General features: G+C 46.7%; 1 non-coding gene across 1 annotated transcript; it reads left to right on the forward strand.

The window, feature by feature from the left end:
* Window positions 1-13,278: 13,278 nt before the first annotated feature.
* trnak-cuu (transfer RNA lysine (anticodon CUU)) lies at window positions 13,279-13,351 on the forward strand. Its single transcript has one exon. It is a non-coding gene; the product is annotated as a tRNA-Lys (tRNA).
* The last annotated feature ends 7,656 nt before the right edge of the window (window positions 13,352-21,007 follow it).

Genomic DNA, 21,007 nt, shown 5'->3' on the forward strand with positions numbered 1-21,007 from the left:
TCTGCAATTTCATCTCTTGCTTCCCATAGAATCCTTGGATATATCCCGTCAGGCCCGGGGGATTTGTCTATCTTCAAGTTTTTCAAAATGCCCACCACATCTTCCTTCCTAACAAGTATTTCCACGAGCTTACCAGTCTGTTTCACACTGTCCTCTCCAACAATATGGCCCCTCTCATTTGTAAATACAGAAGAAAAGTACTCGTTCAAGACCTCTCCTATCTCATCAGAGTCAATACACAATCTCCCGCTACTGTCCTTGATCGGACCTACCCTCGCTCTAGTCATTCTCATAATACTCACATATCTGTAAAAGGCCTTGGGGTTTTCCTTGATCCTCCCCGCCAAAGATTTTTCATGCCCTCTCTTTGCTCTCCTAATCCCTTTCTTCAGTTCATAGAACATAGAACATAGAAAATAGAGCACAGAACAGGCCCTTCGGCCCACGATGTTATGCCGAACCTTTGTCCTAGATTAATCATAGATTATCATTGAATTTACAGTGCAGAAGGAGGCCATTGGGCCCTTTGAGTCTGCACCGGCTCTTGGAAAGAGCACCATACACAAACTCAACACCTCCACCCAACACCAAGGGCAATTTGGACATGAAAGGCAATTTATCATTGGCCAATTCACCTAACCAGCACATCTTTGAACTGTGGGAGGAAACTGGAGCACCCGGAGAAAACCCACGCAGACACGGGGAGAACGTGCAGACTCCACACAGACAATGACCCAAGCCAGAATCGAACCTGGGACCATGGAGCTGTGAAGCAATTGCGCTATCCACAATGCTACCGTGCTGCCCCTAAGAACAAATAAATCTACACTATATCATTTTACCGTCATCCATGTACCTATCCAATAGCTGCTTGAAGGTCCCTAATGTTTCTGACTCAACTACTTCCACAGGCAGTGCATTCCATGCCCCCACTACTCTCTGGGTAAAAAACCTACCTCTGATATCCCTCCTATATCTTCCACCTTTCACCTTACATTTATGTCCCCTTGTAATGGTGTGTTCCACCCAGGGAAAAAGTCTCTGACTGTCTACTCTATCTATTCCCCTGATCAGCTTATAAACCTCTATCAAGTCGCCCCTCATCCTTCTCCGCTCTAATGAGAAAAGGCCTAGCACCCTCAACCTTTCCTCGTAAGACCTACTCTCCATTCCAGGCAACATCCTGGTAAATCTTCTTTGCACCTTTTCCAGAGCTTCCACATCCTTCCTAAAATGAGGCGACCAGAACTGTACACAGTACTCCAAATGTGGCCTTACCAAAGTTTTGTACAGCTGCATTATCACCTCACAGCACTTAAATTCAATCCCTCTGTTAATGATCGCGAGCACACCATAGGCCTTCTTCACAGCTCTATCCACTTGAGTGGCAACTTTCAAAGATGTATGAACATAGACCCCAAGATCTCTCTGCTCCTCCACATTGCCAAGAACTCTACCGTTAACCCTATATTCCGCATTCATATTTGTCCTTCCAAAATGGACAACCTCACACTTTTCAGGGTTAAGCTCCATCTGCCACTTCTCAGCCCAGCTCTGCATCCTATCTATGTCTCTTTGCAGCCGACAACAGCCCTCCTTACTATCCACAACTCCACCAATCTTCGTATCGTCTGCAAATTTACTGACCCACCCTTCAACTCCCTCATCCAAGTCATTACTGAAAATCACAAACAGCAGAGGACCCAGAACTGATCCCTGCGGTACGCCACTGGTAACTGGGATCCAGGCTGAATATTTGCCATCCACCACCACTCTCTGACTTCTATCGGTTAGCCAGTTCGTTATCCAACTGGCCAAATTTCCCACTATCCCATGCCTCCTTACTTTCTGCAGAAGCCTACCATGGGGAACTTTATCAAATGCCTTACTAAAATCCATGTACACTACATCCACTGCTTTACCTTAATCCACATGCTTGGTCACCTCCTCAAAGAATTCAATAAGATTTGTAAGGCAAGGCCTACCCCTCACAAATCCGTGCTGACTATCCCAAATCAAGCACTGTCTTTCCAGATGCTCAGAAATCCTATCCTTCAGTACCCTTTCCATTACTTTGCCTACCACCGAAGTAAGACTAACTGGCCTGTAATTCCCAGGGTTATCACTAGTTCTTTTTTTGAACAGGGGCACGACATTCGCCACTCTCCAATCCCCTGGTACCACCCCTGTTGACAGTGAGGACGAAAAGATCATTGCCAACGGCTCTGCAATTTCATATCTTGCTTCCCATAGAATCCTTGGATATATCCCGTCAGGCCCGGGGGACTTGTCTATCCTCAAGTTTTTCAAAATGCCCAACACATCTTCCTTCCTGACAAGTATTTCCTCGAGCTTACCAATCTGTTTCACACTGTCCTCTCCAACAATATCGCCCCCCTCATTTGTAAATACAGAAGAAAAATACTCATTCAAGACCTCTCCTATCTCTTCAGAATCAATACACAATCTCCCGCTACTGTCCTTGATCGGAACTACCCTCGCTCTAGTCATTCTCATATTTCTCACATATGTGTAAAAGGCCTTGGGGTTTTCCTTGATCCTACCCGCCAAAGATTGTTCATGCCCTCTCTTAGCTCTCCTAATCCCTTTCTTCAGTTCCCTCCTGGCTCTCTTGTATCCCTCCAGCGCCATGTCTGAACCTTGTTTCCTCAGCCTTACATAAGTCTTCTTCTTCCTCTGAACAAGACATTCAACCTCTCTTGTCAACCATGGTTCCCTCACTCGACCATCTCTTCCCTGTCTGACAGGGACGTACATATCAAGCACACGTAGTACCTGTTCATTGAACAAGTTCCACATTTCTGTCCTTCCCTGACAGCCCAACGTATGCACTTGAATTCTTGTATGACAACAATGTATTTCCCCTTCCCCCAATTGTAAACCTTGCCCTGTTGCACGCACCTATCCCTCTCCATTACTAAAGTGAAAGTCACAGAATTGTGGTCACTATCTCCAAAATTCTCCCCCACTAACAAATCTATCACTTGCCCTGGTTCATTACCAAGTTCCAAATCCAATATGGCCTCCCCTCTGGTCGGACAATCTACATACAGTGTTAGAAAAGCTTCCTGGACACACTGCACAAACAACACCCCATCTAAACTATTTGATCGAGAACCAGTAACCTCCAACAACCATTTCTGCTCCTCTTCTATCCAAGTTTCCGTGATGGCTCCCACATCGTAGCCCCAAGTACTGATCCATGTCTTAAGTTCACCCACCTTATTACTGATGCTTCTTGCGTTGAAGGATACACACTTCAACCCATCTCCGTGCCTGCAAGTACTCTCCTTTGTTAGTGTTCCCTTCCCCACTGCCTCACTGCATGCTTTCGCGTCCTGAATATCGGCTACCTTAGTTGCTGGACAAAAATTCGGTTCCCATTCCCCTGCCAAATTAGTTTAAACCCTCCCGAAGAGTACTAGAAAACCTCCATCTCACTTATGGGTGCCCCTCTGGTTCAGATGCAACCCGTCCTGCTTGTACAGGTCCCACCTTCCCCAGACTGCGCTCCAATTATCCAAATACCTGAAGCCCTCCCTCCTACACCATTCCTGCAGCCACGTGTTCAACTGCACTCTCTCCCTATTCCTAGCCTCGCTATCATCTGGCACCGGCAACAAACCAGAGATGACACCTCTGTCTGTCCTGGCTTTTAAGACCTTAAGACCATAAGACATAGGAGCGGAAGTAAGGCCATTCGGCCCATCGAGTCCACTCCGCCATTCAATCATGGCTGATTTCATCTCTATTTACCCACTCTCTCTCCATAGCCCTTAATTCCTCGAGAAATCAAGAATTTATCAACTTCTGTCTTAAAGACACTCAACGTCCCGGCCTCCACCGCCCTGTGTGGCAATGAATTCCACAGACCCACCACTATCTGGCTGAAGAAATTTCTCCTCATCTCTTTTCTAAAGTGACTCTCTTTTATTCTAAGGCTCTGCCCCCGGGTCCTAGTCTCCCCTTCTAATGGAAACAACTTCCCTACATCCGCCCTATCTAAGCCATTCATTATCTTGTAAGTTTCTATTAGATCTCCCCTCAACCTCCTAAACTCCAATGAATATAATCCCAGGATCCTCAGACGTTCATCGTATGTTCGGCCTACCATTCCTGGGATCATCCGTTTGAATCTCCACTGGACCCGCTCCAGTGCCAGTATGCCCGACCTGAGGTGTGGGGCCCAAAATTGCTCACAGTATTCTAAATAGAGCCTAACTAATGCGTTATAAAGCTTCAGAAGTACATCCCTGCTTTTATATTCCAAGCCTCTTGAGATAATTGACAACATTGCATTTGCTTTCTGAATTACGGACTCAACCTGCAAATTTACCTTTAGAGAATCCTGGACTAGGACTCCCAAGTCCCTTTGCACTTCAGCATTATGAACTTTGTCACCGTTTAGAAAATAGTCCATGCCTCTATTCTTTTTTCCAAAGTGCAAAGCCTCGCACTTGCCCACGTTGAATTTCATCAGCCATTTCTTGGATCACTCTCCTAAACTGTCTAAATCTTTCTGCATCCTCCCCACCTCCTCCATACTACCTGCCCCTCCAACTATCTTTGTATCATCGGCAAACTTAGCCAGAATGCCCCCCAGTCCCGTCATCTAGATCGTTAATATATAAAGAGAACAGCTGTGGCCCCAACACTGAACCCTGCGGGACACCACTCGTCACCGGTTGCCATTGCGAAAAAGAACCCTTTATCCCAACTCTCTGCCTGACAGCCAATCGTCAATCCATGTTAGTACCTTGCCTCGAATACCATGGGCCCTTATTTTACTCAGCAGTCTCCCGTGAGGCACCTTATCAAATGCCTTTTGGAAGTCAAGATAGATAACAACCATTGGCTCTCCTTGGTCTAACCTATTTCTTATGTCTTCAATGAACTCTAACAGGTTTGTCAGGCACGACGTCCCCTTACTAAATCCATGCTGACATGTCCTAATCCGACCCTGCACTTCCAAGAATTAAGAAATCTCATCCTTAACAATGGATTCTAGAATCTTGCCAACAACCGAAGTAAGTCTAATTGGCCTATAATTTTCCATCTTTTTCCTTGTTCCCTTCTTGAACAGGGGGGTTACAACAGCGATTTTCCAATCCTCTGGGACTTCCCCTGACTCCAGTGAATTTTGAATGATCATAACTAACGCCTCCACTATTTCTTCAGGTATCTCCTTTAGAACTCCAGGACGTAGCCCATCTGGGCCGGGAGATTTACCAATTTGTAGACCAATTTGTAGATTTCCTACATCTAGTGTCTCCCATCACTAGATTACCAGCGTCATTTTGGAGCGGCCCAATGTCTACTTTTGCCTCCCGTTTGTTTTTAATGTATTTAAATAAACTTTTACTATCATTCCTAATGTTACTGGCTAGCGTACCTTCATATTTGATCCTCTCTTTCCTTATTTCTGTCTTTGTTATCCTCTGTTTGTTGTTGTAGCCTTCCCAATCTTCTGACTTCCCACTACTCTTTGCCACATTATAGGCTTTCTCTTTTGCTTTGATGCATTCCCTAACTTCCTTTGTCAGCCATGGCTGCCTAATCCCCCCTCTGATAATCTTTCTTTTCTTTGGGATGAACCTCTGTACTGTGTCCTCAATTACTCCCAGAAACTCCTGCCATTGCTGTTCTACTGTCATTCCCACGAGGCTCTACTCCGAGTCGATATTCGTCAGTTCCTCCCTCATGCCCCTGTAGTTACCTCTTTTAACTGTAACACCTTTACATCTGATTCTACCTTCTTTCTTTCATATTGGAGATTGAATTCTACCATATTATGATCACTGCCTCCTAAGTGTTCCCTTACTTTAAGATCTTTAATCAAGTCTGGCTCATTACATAACACTAAGTCCAGAATGGCCTGTTCCCTCGTGTGCTCCATCACAAGCTGTTCCAAAAAGCCCTCCTGTAAACATTCAATGAATTCCCTTTCCTTGGGTCCACTGGCAGTATTATTTACCCAGTCCACCTGCATATTGAAGTCCCCCATGATCACTGTGACCTTGCCTTTCTGACATGCACTTTCCATTTCGTGGTGCATTTTGTGCCCCCGGTCCTGACCACTGTTAGGAGGCATTATGTTTTTTTTGCCTTTGTGGTTCCTCAACTCTACCCACACAGACTTCACATCATCTGACCCTATGTCGTTTAGTGCTATTGATTTAATTTCATTCCTAATAAACAACGCAACCCCGCCCCCTCTGCTTACCTCCCTGTCTTTTCGATAGGTTGTGAATCCCTGGATGTTTAAATGCCAGTCCTGAACCCCCTGCAACCACGTCTCTGTGATGCCTACCACCTCATACCTGCCAGTCACAATCTGGGCCACAAGCTCATCTACCTTGTTCCGTACACTGCGTGCATTTAAATATAGCACCTGTAATTCTCTATTGACCGTCCCTTTTTGTTTTCTTAGTGTGGTGGACCTTGGTTTCCATACACTGTGTCATATTTTGTGGGAATGGGACTATCGTAACATCTCCTGAGTTCTGTCTTTTCGTGCTTTTTTGTATTCCTAAGCAGCTACGCTTCCCACTGATTACTTCACCTCTTGGTTCCCTGACTTTCCTCCCCCCCTCCCCCATCTCTCGTTTAAAGTCCTATTGACCACCCTATTTACTCTTTTCGCCAGAACACTGGTCCCAGCTTGGTTCAGGTGGAGACCATCCCAACGGTATAGGTCCCCCTGTCCCAAAACTGATGCCAGTGTCCCATGAAAAGCAACCCCTCTTTCCCACACCACTCTTTCAGCCACGTGTTAACTTCCCTTATTCTTGCCTCCCTATGCCAATTTGCACGTGGCTCGGGCAGTAAGCCGGAGCTTGTGACCCTTGAGGACCTGTTTTTTAATTTGAATCCTAGCTCTGTATAATCGCTAAACAGGTCGTCTTTTCTTGACTTGCCTATGTTGTTGGTACCAACATGGACCACAACAACTGGATCCTCCCCCTCCCTCTCCAGTATCCTTTCAAGCCGGTCAGAGATGTCCCGCACCCTAGCACCGGACAGGCAACATACCATGCGGGACTCTTTATCCTGCTCACAAAGGATACTATCTATCCCCCTGATAATAGAGTCCCCTACAACTACAACTTGCCTATTTACTCCCTCCCCTTGAATGGCCTGCTGAACCATGGTGCCTTGGTCAGCTGACTCATCCTTCCTGCAGCCCTGTTCGCCAGCCACACAGGGAGCAAGTGCCTCATACCTGTTGGACAGGTTCAAGGGCTGAGGCTCCTGAGTTCCTGACTGCTGGTTCCCTTTACCTGCCTGACTTGCAGTCACACCCTGCTGTCCCTGGCCACTGGCAGGATTTAAACTACTTACTCTGACAGGTGTGACTGCCTCCTGAAACACAATATCCAGGTAAGTCTCCCACTCCCGGATGTGCCTCAGTGTTTGAAGCTCAGACTCCAGCTCATCAACACTGAGCCGGAGCTCTTCGAGCAGCCAACACTTACTGCAGATGTGGTCGCTGCAGCTCGCAATGGGATCTGCCAGCTCCCACATCAAGCAGCTCAAGCACATCACCTGACCAACCATCACTAATTAATTAATGAGTTTAATTTAAGTTTACGAGTTTAGCTGTGTTTCTTTTTAAATTTGGGGCAGATGTGCTATCAACCAATCAGATCACAGCTTCCCTCTGACGTCACTTTTTTTTTGGGGGGGGGAATCGAAAACAGGAAGTTACCGTTAGGTTTTTTTATACACAGAGACTGCTCCTCCTCCTCCGAAGGGCTCCCAAAATTAGGCCCGAACAAAGAGAGAGAACAAAACAGTCGGGAAAAAGCACCTACTCCCACTCTTCACCGAATTACCTCACTGCACCAAATTACCAAATTCTCACTCTGTCTGTGTCTCACTCACTCAGGCTGTGTCTCCTTGACCAGCGCAATGCTTGCTAATGTGCGCTTTCTGTCTGTCTTTTATACAGACTTTAGGATGACTCACACTAAAACTTCAAAGAGAAGAATGTGTACCTTTGTGCCCCTCAACAGGCCTCAGGTGACTGCCAGATAACTGCCTCTCAGCAATTAGGGTGGGGGCAGCTTCAGCCAATCAGACACTCTGGCTGTGTCTCCTTGACCAGCACAAACTTCCAGCCTTCCAACCTAACTCCCTAAACTCGTTTATTACCTCCACAACCCTTTTCCTACCAACGTCGTTGGTACCAATGTGCACCACGACGTCTGGCTGCTCACCTCCCCCTTAAGGATCCTGAAGACACGATCCGTGACATCCCTGGCCCTGGCATCCGGGAGGCAACATACCTTACGGGAGTCTCGCTCGCAACCACAGAATCTCCTATCTATTCCCCTAACCATTGAATCTCCTATTGCTATTGCTTTTCTATTCTCCCCCCTTCCCGTCTGAGCCCCAGAGCCAGACTCAGTGCCAGAGACATGGCCGCTAGGGCCTTCCCACTGTAGGTCATCCCCCCCAACAGCATCCAAAACGGTATACTTGTTTTGAAGGGAAACGGCCACAAGGGATCACTGCACTGTCTGCCTGTTTGTTTTCTATCCCCTGACTGTAACCCAGCTACTCTTGTCCTGTACCTTGGGTGTGGTTACCTCCCTGTAACTCTTCTCTATAACCACCTCTGCCTCCCAGATGATCCGAAGTTCATCCAGCTCCAGCTCCAGTTACCTAACACGGTCTCTGATGAGCTGGAGTTGGGTGCACTTCCCGCAGGTGTAGTCAGCGGGTACACCGGTGGTATCCCTCACCGCCCACATCCTACAGGAGGAGCATGCAACTGGCCTAACCTCCATCCCCTCTTACCTTACCGAATATAGCTGCCCTGTGGACCAACTGGATCTCCGGCCTCCGACTCTGCTCCCAGTCAGCTGCACTCTCTGTAAACAACTGGCTCTCTTCTCACTCTTTGCGGAAATGTAGGAAACGAAATGAAAGGAGCACCTTAAACCCTCCTCACCTATCTCCCTCAGTCACCAAACTCTCACTATAGCACTCAAATGCACCAAGTTCAGCACTCAGTGCAAACCATGATGTTAATCATGATGTGATCAAATGTGTGTCTGTTTCAGCCTTTCCGCGGGGAGTTTTCATGCTGAGGAGAAACATGTTGGACATGGTCTGGGAATGTTTCACTCCGGTCCATTCCCACCAATTCCTGTCCGGATGGGATGGGCTTTTCCTTCCAAACGTTGCAGGACACTTTATTAATATTGATTAATATTGGTTAAGTATCATTTATTAAGTATTGTTTCATATGTTTAGTGTAGTTTATTTAGAAATATTAATTATCAGACGCGATAATTTTTTACTGTCATTCCCCAAACAGTCAAATTGGATGAAAACCATCAATGAGAGGCAAAGGGAGCCCCGGTCATTTGTGTGGTCAGTGGTTTGTTTATGGAGCTGAGTAAATATTCCGGAGCAGAGCCGCTGCGAGCGGGGTTCTAACCTGCGCGGGGATACAATAATGTGGGTTTGCCGTTTCTGTCCACACATCTGGACAGGAATGGAGCTGCTGCTGCCCGGCGAGCTGGACAAGCAAGAGGCACAGATGTTGACCAACTGCACTCGCTGCAAATGGATTCCCCAAATTACCGAACAAAACAAAAACACGCGCAACTGATCTTGTAAGAAACTATGACAGTGTCTCTGAAATCAATATATCAACACCTCTTGAAGATTCGATTTGCTGTAACAATTCACTCTGAACTGTCTCAATATCAGCCCTAATTCCTTGCTCGTTCTCAGACAGGCGCTGACTGGTTCGAAGTTTGCTTCACTTTTCATAGAATTTCATAGAATTTACAGTGCAGAAGGAGGCCATCCGGCCCATCGGGTCTGCACCGGCTCTTGGAAAGAGCACCCTACCCAAGGTCAACACCTCCACCCTATCCCCATAACCCAGTAACCCCACCCAACACTAAGGGCAATTTTGGACACTAAGGGCAATTTATCACCGCCAATCCACCAAACCTGCACATCTTTGGACTGTGGGAGGAAAGCAGAGCACCCGGAGGAAACCCACGCACACACGGGGAGAATGTGCAGACTCCACACAGACAGTGACCCAAGTCGGAATAGAACCTGGGACCCTGGAGCTGTGAAGCAATTGTGTTATCCACAATGCTACCATCCGCCTCAATAAAATCAATCACAGACCCATGATCTGCTTTCCTCCTGTTCTCAGACACATCCACTTTCTACAAGGGCGCACTAACTGGTTTTCAGAGTAAGAGTCAGACTGCAGTCACCTCGTTCTCTCTCGATCCCTTTATCTCAGAGCCACCTCACAACCAGGAATGGAACTTCTCACTGAGCCAAGAATGGAATAGTTTGTCGATTCTTCCACTGATTCAGGACCGTCCATCACCAGGATGTATTCGTCCAAAAGAGTTGGGATGAGATGGGGCTGACTTTCACTGTGCATCCAATCAATCCCCGGAGAAGCACAAAAACAATGACTGAGGAGATAAAAAGAAACAAAGAAACAGATAGAGAGAAAAAGGAAAGGGAACAAGAAAATATTTTTCAAATATGTTCCATTCCTGCCACGATCTTTTTACCCAGAAATACATTCAGCTGAATGAAACCGAACCACGTTTCCATTCGCTGCCGTTACTGCTTCTCCTTCCGAACGTTGCCGGAAACGCTATTATTTATTGATTGTTGCTTTGAATGTGAACTCCTTATTTATCTTGATGTTTCATTTAGTTTCCAAAAAGAACGCTTTTCCAAAAAAACGAATTCATAGATTATCATAGAATTTACAGTGCAGAAGGAGGCCATTCGGTCCATCAAGTCAGCACCGGCGTGTGGAAAGAGCACCCGACCCAAGGTGAACACCTCCACCCTACCCCCATAACCCAGTAACCCAACCCAACACTAAGGGCAATTTTGGACACTAAGGGCAATTTATCATGGCCAATCCACCTAACCTGCACATCTGTGGACTGTGGGAGGAAACCGGACAACCCGCAGGAAACCCACACATACACGGGGAGGACGTGCAGACTCCGCACAGACAGTGACCCAAACCGGAATCGAACCTGGGACCCTGGAGCTGTGAAGCAATTGTGCTATCCACAATGCTACCATTGCTTGATATATACATCGCAAACTGGAAGGAAAGGCATGTACCTCAGGAAAGTGCACCCAAATCAATGCCCCCTTTGAAATAGAGCATCTCTGGTTGTTCTAACCCCGTCTCCCCATCCCTTCCCCTCCCCCTCCACTCCCATACCCCTCCCCCAAAATAGTGCCCCTCCAATACCCGCTCCTCCACTCCAATTGCCCCCTACCCTGAAATAGTCCCCCTCAAATATCCCCAATACCCTATCCAATAGTCCCTCCATCCCTCCAATAGCCCCTTGCCGCTCAATACCCCCTCCTCCCCTCCAAAAGCCCCGTCCATTAGCCCCTCCTTCCGTCCAATAGCCCCTCCTCCCCTCCAATAGCCCCATCCAATAGCCCCTCCTTCCCTCTCTCCTCCCCCCTATAACCGCACCTCCCATCCCATTCCAAATCCCCCGCCCTCCTCACCCGCCCTCCCCAATCTTTGTCGATACCATTTCCCTTGTGTCACAAGTCTGGAACATTACCATGTGTTGACATTTGTGAGGGTTGGGGCTGCCTGGTGCCAATTCTCTCGAGGCGATTTCCAGGCTTCTCTTGCCCCTCTAGGCCCTGGTTGCCCTGCGCTACCAGTGGGTGACCGGTAGGGTGTGGAGTGGGGTGGGGTGGGGGCTGGAGAGCTTTCTCTGACGCCCGGAACTTTTTAAATTTTAATTCTCTCTATTGAGATCCCTTTTCGAAATGTTGGTAAGATTCACGGTATGTTTGCCAAGGCCCTCAATCTAATTGACACCCCATAGTTGTCGCTCCGATTCAAGGGCAGGCCCCGGTTGCCAAGGGGACTGTCACCCCTCCGCATGTTCACAAACCCGATATGCGCCTGTACGGGTTAAAAACGAAAAAAAGAGTCCTTTGTCCAAACGGGGGCAGAGGTTCGACCAGCCCCCGCATGCCCGTTCCTTCACAGGCCCCTCGCTGATCTGTTCTGAGTCATCTTCCGTGTCCTGCTTGGCCAATTTGACTTCTGCTTCGAGCTCCTTGGGATCCTCGTGGTGCAGGTCGATGAGGAGGATGTAGATTAGGCGACCGGCGACGCCTCCGATCATGGGGGCGACGATGGGAATACACCACCATCCGTGACCAGCCGTGAAAACCTCGGAGCCCCACCCAGCCACAAAGGTAAACATCCGCGGGCCACAATCTCTGGCTGGATCGATGGTGCAGCCAGTGTTGGAACCGATGGCAATTCCAATGATCAGCACTGCCACCGAGATAATGGGCGGCTGTAAGAATGCCGGCACAGCGGCCTTTTTGGCGTTCGATAAATTCGATAAATGTTCATACCGTTAACTTACAACCAACCGAAATTCCGATTCATTCTCGAGTCAGCAGTTTCTCGGGGGAGTTGAACACACATTTCGAATCACAGTCGCTGCGAGCAGGATTCGAATCTGCGCGGGAAAACCATATTTAATTTGAAGTCCAACCACTCGGCCATCACTGCTGCGTCATTCAACATCAATTTGGTCGATAGAAAGATTCTAAAACCAGCCTGGAATCACTCCAGGAAGTTATTCCATTCAAACGATCAACGGGGCCCCGGGGTTTATATGAGGAGGGGTTGAATCTTCGTGGAAAATGACCATTGGATTTGGAGAGAAGCCTTGAGAGAGTCGAAAACTTCAGCTCCCTAAACGCACAATTCCACTGATTAAATAGTTTGTGGAACAACATCAGTTACATTGGAAATATATTAGAAATTCCAATGGAACAGGACCACACTTCCCAGTCTGGAAGAAAATTAAAATGATGGAATCGAGAAATAACAGCACAGATGGAGACCTGTGCAAGCCGAACGGTCAGCTGATGACCTGATGACGCAACTAACATGATCACGTGTCTGGATTCCGGCTGTTCTCCCCGGATCGCGGTCAGAGCACAAGCCAGGAGCAGCTGCTCAATATTCCAACTCCTTGGTCGCCAGTCATTGAGAGAGCAGCATTTCTACATGGTGTCAAGAGTGGGCAGTATGGCAGAAGGACTCCACCGCATCAACATCCTTGGATCATAGAATCGTAGAATGTCCAGCGCAGAAGGCCATTCGGCCCAACGAGTCATCATTGACCCTCCGAATGAGCACCGCAGCTACTCTCCTCAAGCAGAGGTTTAAGAGATAGTGCAGTACCAGCCTGGCTAGCTCAGTCGGTAGAGCATGGGACTCTTAATCCCAGCGTCGTGGGTTCGAGCCCCACGTTGGGCGTGTCTATATTATTATCTGAAAATATTGATGCTGAATGAACTGTTTTCACAACAGGAACACAAGGTTATGTCGCTGGACTGGGAATATAGAGGTCTGAACTAATCCTTGGTGACAAGATTTAATAAATCTGGAATTGAAATTCGTCTCGTGAATGGCGCAGAAAGGTTCTGCTTCAGGCGGATCATGTTTCCACAACAGGGGATGATTTGACACAACCACAGTGAAGATCTGTCCCCGGTAGACTCACGGTTCCACGACAGAGAGAAAACATTTGCATATCAGAGAGCACGGGATATACATTTACAAACAGGGCCTTCTCCTTTTCTGTGTCATTGTGTGTGGCCTGATAGTCTCTTACTGCTTTTCTGTGTGTCTGTTACAGCAGTGCTGATGTAACGTATTAATCTCACTTTTCCCAAACAGTAATTGTGATTGATAGATACAGACAGATTTCCACACTGACATTCAGTACCAATGTCTGATAGAAACTGAATCCCACCCTCACATACAGTACCAGACATTGACTCATAATGAAGGAATCCTGCTCTCACAACCTGTTCCAGAGACTGAGGTGCAGAGTGTTCCCTCCACTCGTGAACACTACCTGTGATTTACAGATACAGAACAAATCTCAGTCAGGTGAGTAGCAGAGTTTGATGGGTACGTCATGTATTCCGCAATCACCTTCTCTGCGCCAGATAATCAGATGCAGTCGACACGCGGTGTCTGTGTTATTTTAACAAGAGTTTTACACAAGAACCGGAACTCATTTACACAATATCAGGGGGAGCAGAAGTAGGCCATTCAGCCCATCGAATATGCTCCGTATTGCAATGAGATCATTCTTGATCTGATATATAACATGTATTGACCTCATTCGGTGGCACCTTGTCACAGTGGCTACCTCACAGCGCCAGCGATCCGGGTTCAATTCCAGCCTTTGGTCACTGACTGTGTGGATTTCCTCCGGGTGCTGCGATTTCCTCGCACAGTCCAAATGTGTGCGGGTTAGGTGGAGTGTCCATGCTAAGTTGCCCCTTAGTGTTCAAAAAGTTGGATGGTGTTACAGGGATGTGGTGGGGACATAGGGGCTCTTTCAGAGGGTCGGTGCCGTGTCGATGGGCCGAATGGCCTCCTTTTACATTTTAATGATTACATGATAATCCTCATGTCCACTTTCCCGGCTTTTTATCTCTAGATTTCATGATGAACCTTTAAAACCAACATTCCAACCAAACCTCAGGTACCAGTAACTCCTCAATGGTCGTTAATTTCCCGGCTGTCAATCATTTGGTCAGTCTGAGGAAGTCACATCCTGGAAATGTCATACATTGATCCAGTTCTAAAGTAAATTAAGTCGCTCTAGTCCCTGATGACCATAGGCTGCGTTCCCCTTTGAGGGTGAGATCTGACTGATGGTGATTTAACCTGAGGATCACCACACCTTTGGCGAGGGGCAAGGCTGTGAAGGCGGGGTTTTCCCGATTCAGATCTATTGTAACCGTGTGATCAGAATCTAATTAACCTGGTTCTCACTCTGTTAATATTGTCTCACGCTGAGGCAAACCTCACCGATTGGATAGACGAGTGATCATTCTTCAGTCTTGTCATGGACGGACCCGCTGAATATTGAGGCACTTTCTGAAAAGTTTGCCTTTCTACCAGGAATAGTCTCATCCCAACACAATAATTTATCATTAATCTGCTCCGAGTATACTTTCATGACTCGCTGAAAGAATATAATCCCTATTTCCTGGGGAATAAAGCCAGGCAGGAGTAGAAACCTGTAACTGAATGATCAGAAAATGTCCATCGTGAAATGTGTGTTCCGATGATCGACGGATTCCTCTGTGAAGCCGGGAGCGTTTGTTTTTGCTGTCAAATGCTGGTTGATTCCAGTCTTTCAGCGGGGGCCTTTCACACTGTGTGGAAATATCTTGGACATGATATTGAAATGTTTCCCATCAGTACATTCACAAAAGTCCCTGATTGTGATGGGAATTCATTTTACTGACAAAATCTGCATTTCCAACATTGAACATCGGGCTGAAGGCAAAGAGGCGGATATTTTCCATCAATTCATGGATGCAAAACGAATTAAGACTTTTTGACGCATGCACTTGTGGGTTGAGGTGGCCGAGTGGTTAAGGCGATGGACTGCTAATCCATTGTGCTTTCTACGCATGCGTTCGAATTCCAGCTTCGTCGGTTTTTCATCCGCTATTTGCTCGCAAGTGGGACTAATTTTTCCAAGATTGATCTGCAGTAACTGATGTGACAATCCAGTCCAAGTTGTCAGGCCAGATTGCAGCGAGTTGTGTTGGAAAAGCGAGAATTCGAAATTCAGTCTTGTTCTGATTGAGATGAATTGATCGGGTAGTGAGAGAGGAACCACTTTGATTTGATTTATTGTCCCATGAAAAGTATTTTTCTGCTACCAAGGGAACATACACATTACATAGGTAGTAGACAGAAAAAGTATAATCGACAGAGTACATTGACAAATCGTACATGGACAAAGAGTGATTGGTTGCAGTGCGGAACAAGGGGCCAAACAAAGCAAACCCATGAGCAAGAGCAGCATAGGGCGTCGTGAATAGTGTTCTTACAGGGAACAGATCAGTCCGAGGGAGAGTTGTTGAGGAGTCTAGTAGCTGTGGGGAAGAAGCTGTTCCTATGTCTGGATGTGCGGGTCTTCAGACTTCTGTACCTTCTGCCTGATGGAATAATCAGTAAAAAGGTAAAACCTGGGTGGGAGGGTCTCTGATAAGTTGTCTGCTGTCCTGCGGCAGCGGGAGTTGTAGACAGAATCACTGTGCGGGTGGCAAGCTTGTGTGATACGTTGGGCTGATGTCACCACACTGCAGTTTCTTGCGACCTTGGGCCGAGCAGTTGAGATCCCAAGCTTTGATGCAGCCCGATAGGATGCTCTCTGTGGTACATCTGTAGACGTTTGTGAGAGTTGATGCAGACATGACGAATTTCCTCTCCTTCCGTAGGAGGTAGAGACGATGCTGGGCTTTCTAGACTGTTGCATCAACATGAGTGGACCAGGACAGACTGTTGGTGATGGTGACCCCCAGAAATGTAATGCTATCCACCATCTCCACTTCGCAGCCATTGATGCAGATGGGTGTGTGTGTTGTGCAACGCTTCCTGGCGTCGATGATCAGTTCCTTGATCTTTCCGACATTTTGAGACAGGCTGTTTTAGGTCCACTATGCAACCAAGTAATTTATCTACCTTCTGTATCTGATTTGTCATTGCTTGCGATCTGACCCACCACAGTCGTATCATCCACAAACTTATAGATTGAGTTGGAGCTAAATCCTGCCACACAGGATATGCCTCCATATTCAGCGGGTCCGGCCATGACAAGACTGAAGAATGATCACTTGTCTATCCAATCAGTGAGGTTTGCCTCACTGTGAGACACGATTAGCAGAGAGAACACCAGATAAATTAAATTCAGATCACACGGTTATACTAGAACTGAATCATGAAAAGCCCGCCTTCTCACAATTCCCGTTCGAGCCTCCCGGCGCCAGAATGTGGTGACTCGGGCTTTTCACAGTAACTTCATTGAAGCCAACTTGTGACAATAACATATTATTATTATTATTGCTCCTCGCCTGAGGTATGGTGATCCTCAGGCCAATCATCACCACCAGTCAGATCTCACCCTCAAAGGGGAAAGCAGCCTATGGTCATCAGGGACTAGAGCGAATAAATTTACTTTAGAACTGGATCAATGTGTGATATTTCCAGGCTGTGACGTCACTCAGACTGACCAAATGATTGACAGCCGGAAAATGAACGACCATTGAGGAGTTACTGGTACCTGAGGCTTGGTTGGAATGTTGGTTTTAAAGGTTCATCATGAAATCCAAAGATAAAAACCAGGGAAAGTGGACATGAGGGTTCTCATGAAATCATTAAAATGTGAAAGGAGGCCATTGTGCCCATCGACTCGGCACCGACCCTCTGACAGAGACCCTATGTCCCCATCACATCCATGTAACACCGCCCAACCTTCTGAACACCAAGGGGCAATTTAGCATGTACACTCCACCTAACCAGCACACATTTGGACTGTGCGAGGAAATCGCAGCACCCGGAGGAATCCCACACAGGCACGGAGAGAAAGTGCAAACTCCACACAGTCAGCGATCAAAGGCTGGAATTGAACCCGGATCGCTGGAGCTGTGAGGTAGCCACTGTGACAACGTGCCACCGTATGATATTATAACACGCCATATCATATCAGATCAATCATGGTCTCATTGCAATACGGAGCATATTCGATGGGCTGAATGGCCTACTTCTGCTCCTACGTCTTGTACCATGACATTGTGCTATATTCTGCTTTTTGTCTCTAAAACCCTTGTTAAAACAACGTTTAGCGAGTTGGTCACACCACAGGTGAAAGGTACTGAAGGAGATAGAAAATGGGTGACCAAAAGACCAAGCAAGAGTAGGAAGGCAGTGCAGGTGTCCCCTGCGGTCATCTCCCTGCAAAACAGATATACCGCTTTGGATACTGTTGAGGGAGATGGCTCACCAGGGGAAGGCAGCGGCAGCCAGGTTCATGGCACCGTGGCTGTCTCAGCTGCGCAGCCGGGCAGGAAGAAGAATGGCAGGGCTATAGTGATCGGGGACTCAATCGTAAGGGGAATAGACAGGCGGTTCTGCGGACACAATCGAGACTCCAGGATGGTATGTTGCCTCCCTGGTGCAAGGGCAAAGGATGTCTCGGAGTGCCTGCAGGACATCCTGGAGGGGGAGGGGGGGGGGGGGGGGGGGTGAACAGCCAGCAGTCGTGGTGCACATAGGCACCAATGATATAGGTAAAAAACGGAACGAGGTCCTACAAGCTGAATTCAGGGAGTTAGAAAGTAAACTAAAAAGTACGACCTCAAAGGTAGTAATCTCAGGATTGCTACCAGTGCCACGAGCTGGTCAGAGTAGCAATGTGAGGATAGATAGGATGAATGCGTGGCTCGAGAGATGGTGCAAGAGAGAATGTACGGCCACACTTGGAATACTGTGTGCAGTTCTGGTCACCCTATTATAGAAAGGATATTATTAAACTAGAAAGAGTGCAGAAAAGATTTACTCGGATGTTAACGGGACTTGATGGTTCGAGTTATAAGGAAAGGCTGGATAGACTGGGACTTTTTTCCCTGGAGCGTAGGAGGCTTAGGGGTGATCTTATAGAGGTCTATAAAATAATGAGGGGCATAGATAAGGTAGATAGTCAACATCTTTTCTCAAAGGTAGGGGAGTCTAAAACGAGAGGGCAGAGGTTTAAGGTGAAAGGGGAGAGATTCAGAAGGGCCCAGGGGGGCAATTTCTTCACTCAGGGGGTAGTGAGTGTCTGGAATGTGCTGCCAGAGGTAGTAGTAGAGGCGGGTGCAATTGTGTCCTTTAAAAAGCATTTAGATAGTTTCATGGGTAAGATGGGTATAGAGGGTTATGGGCCAAGTGCGGGCAACTGGGACTAGCTTAATGGTAAAAACTGGGCGGTTGAGCCGAAGGGCCTGTTTCCATGCTGTAAACTTCTATGATTCTATTCTATGATTCAAATTCCTGGGGTATGGTGGGGCAGGCAATAAACAAAGAAATAACTGATGCATGTAGAAAAGGTACAGCAGTTATTATGGGGGATTTTAATCTACATGTCGATTGGTTTAACTAGGTCGGTCAAGGCAGCCTTGAGGAGGAGTTTATAGAATGTATCCGCGGCAGTTTCCTAGAACAGTATGTAATGGAACCTACTAGGGAACAAGTGGTCCTAGATCTGGTCCTGTGTAATGAGACAGGATTTATTCAGGAACTTAGTTCGGGATCATCGCGGAAGGAGCGATCACAATATGGTGGAATTTAAAATACAGATGGAGGGTGAGAAAGTAAAATCAAACATCAGTGTTTTGTGCTTATAGAAAGGAGGTTACAATGGGATGAGAGAAGAACTAGCTAAGTTCTTCAAATACTTTATGGTGAAACCGTTGAGGAACAGTGGACAACCCTACAAGCGATTTTTCACAGTGCTCGGCAAAGGTATATACCAACAAAAAGGAAGGACGGCAGAAAGAGGGAAAATCGACCGTGGATATCTAAGGAAATAAGGGAGAGTATCAAATTGAAGGAAAAAGCATACAGAGTAGCAAAGATTAGTGGGAGACTAGAGGACTGGGAAATCTTTAGGGGGCTACTAAAGCTACTAAAGCTACTAAAAAAGCTATAAGGAACAGTAAGATAGATTATGGGAGTAAACTTGCTCAGAATATAAAAACAGACATTAAAAGTTTCTACAAATATATAAAACAAAAAAGAGTGACTAAGGTCCTTTCGAGGATGAGAAGGGAGATTTAATAATGGGAGATGAGGAAATGTCTGAGGAACTGAACAGATTTTTTGGGTCGGTCTTCACAGTGGAAGACCCAAGTAACATGCCAGTGACTGATGGAAATTAGGCTATGACAGGTAAGGACCTTGAGAGGATTGTTATCACCAAGAAGGTAGCGATGGGCAAGCTAATGGGGCTAAGGGTGACAAGTCTCCTGGCCCTGATGGAGTGCTAAAAGTAATGGCTAGGGAAATTGCAAATGCACTAGTGTTAATTTACTAAAATTCACTAGACTCTGGGGTGGTCCCGGCGTATTGGAGATTAGCAAACGTGACACCACTGTTTTAAAAAGGAGGTAGGCAGAAAACGGGTAATTATAGGACAGTGAGCTTAACTTTGGGAGTATGGAAGATGCTGGAATCTATCATCAAGGAAGAAATAGCGAGGCACCTGGATGGAATTGTCCCATTGGGCAGACGCAGCATGGCTTCATAAAGGGCAGGTCGTGCCTAACTAATTGAGTGGAATTTTCTCAGGACATTACCAGTGCGGTAGATAATGGGGAGCCAATGGATGTGGTATATCTGGATTTCTAGAAAGCCTTTGACAAGGTGCCAAACAAAAGGTTGTTGTATAAGATAAAGATGCATGGCATTAAGGGGAAAGTAGTAGCATGGATAGAGGATTGGTTAATTAATAGAAAGCAAAGAGTGGGGATTAATGGGTGTTTCTCTGGTTGGCAATCAGTAGCTAGTGGTGTCCCTCAGGGATCAGTGTTGGGCCCACAATTGTTCACAATTTACATGGATGATTTAGAGTTGGGGACCAAGGGCAATGTGTCCAAGTTTACAGACGACACTAAGACGAGTGGTAAAGCAAAAAGTGCAGAGGGTACTGGAAGTCTGCAGAGGGATTTGGATAGGCTAAGTGAATGGGCAAGGGTCTGGCAGATGGAATACAATGTTGACAAATGTGAGATTATCAATTTTGTTAGGAATAACAGCAAAAGGGATTATTATTTAAATGATAAAATATTAAAACATGCTGCTGTGCAGAGAGACCTGGGTGTGCTAGTGCATGAGTCGCAAAAAGTTGATTTACAGGTGCAACAGGTGATTAAGAAGGCAAATGGAATTTTGTCCTTCATTGCTAGAGGGATGGAATTTTAGACTCGGAGGTTATGCTGCAATTGTATAAGGTGTTAGTGAGGCCACACCTGGAGTATTGTGTTCAGTTTTTGTCTCCTTACTTGAGAAAGGACGTACTGGCACTGGAGGGTATGCAGAGGAGATTCACTAGGTTAGTTC

Source organism: Scyliorhinus torazame, chromosome 24, assembly GCF_047496885.1.
Source record: "Scyliorhinus torazame isolate Kashiwa2021f chromosome 24, sScyTor2.1, whole genome shotgun sequence".
NCBI lineage: Eukaryota > Metazoa > Chordata > Chondrichthyes > Carcharhiniformes > Scyliorhinidae > Scyliorhinus > Scyliorhinus torazame.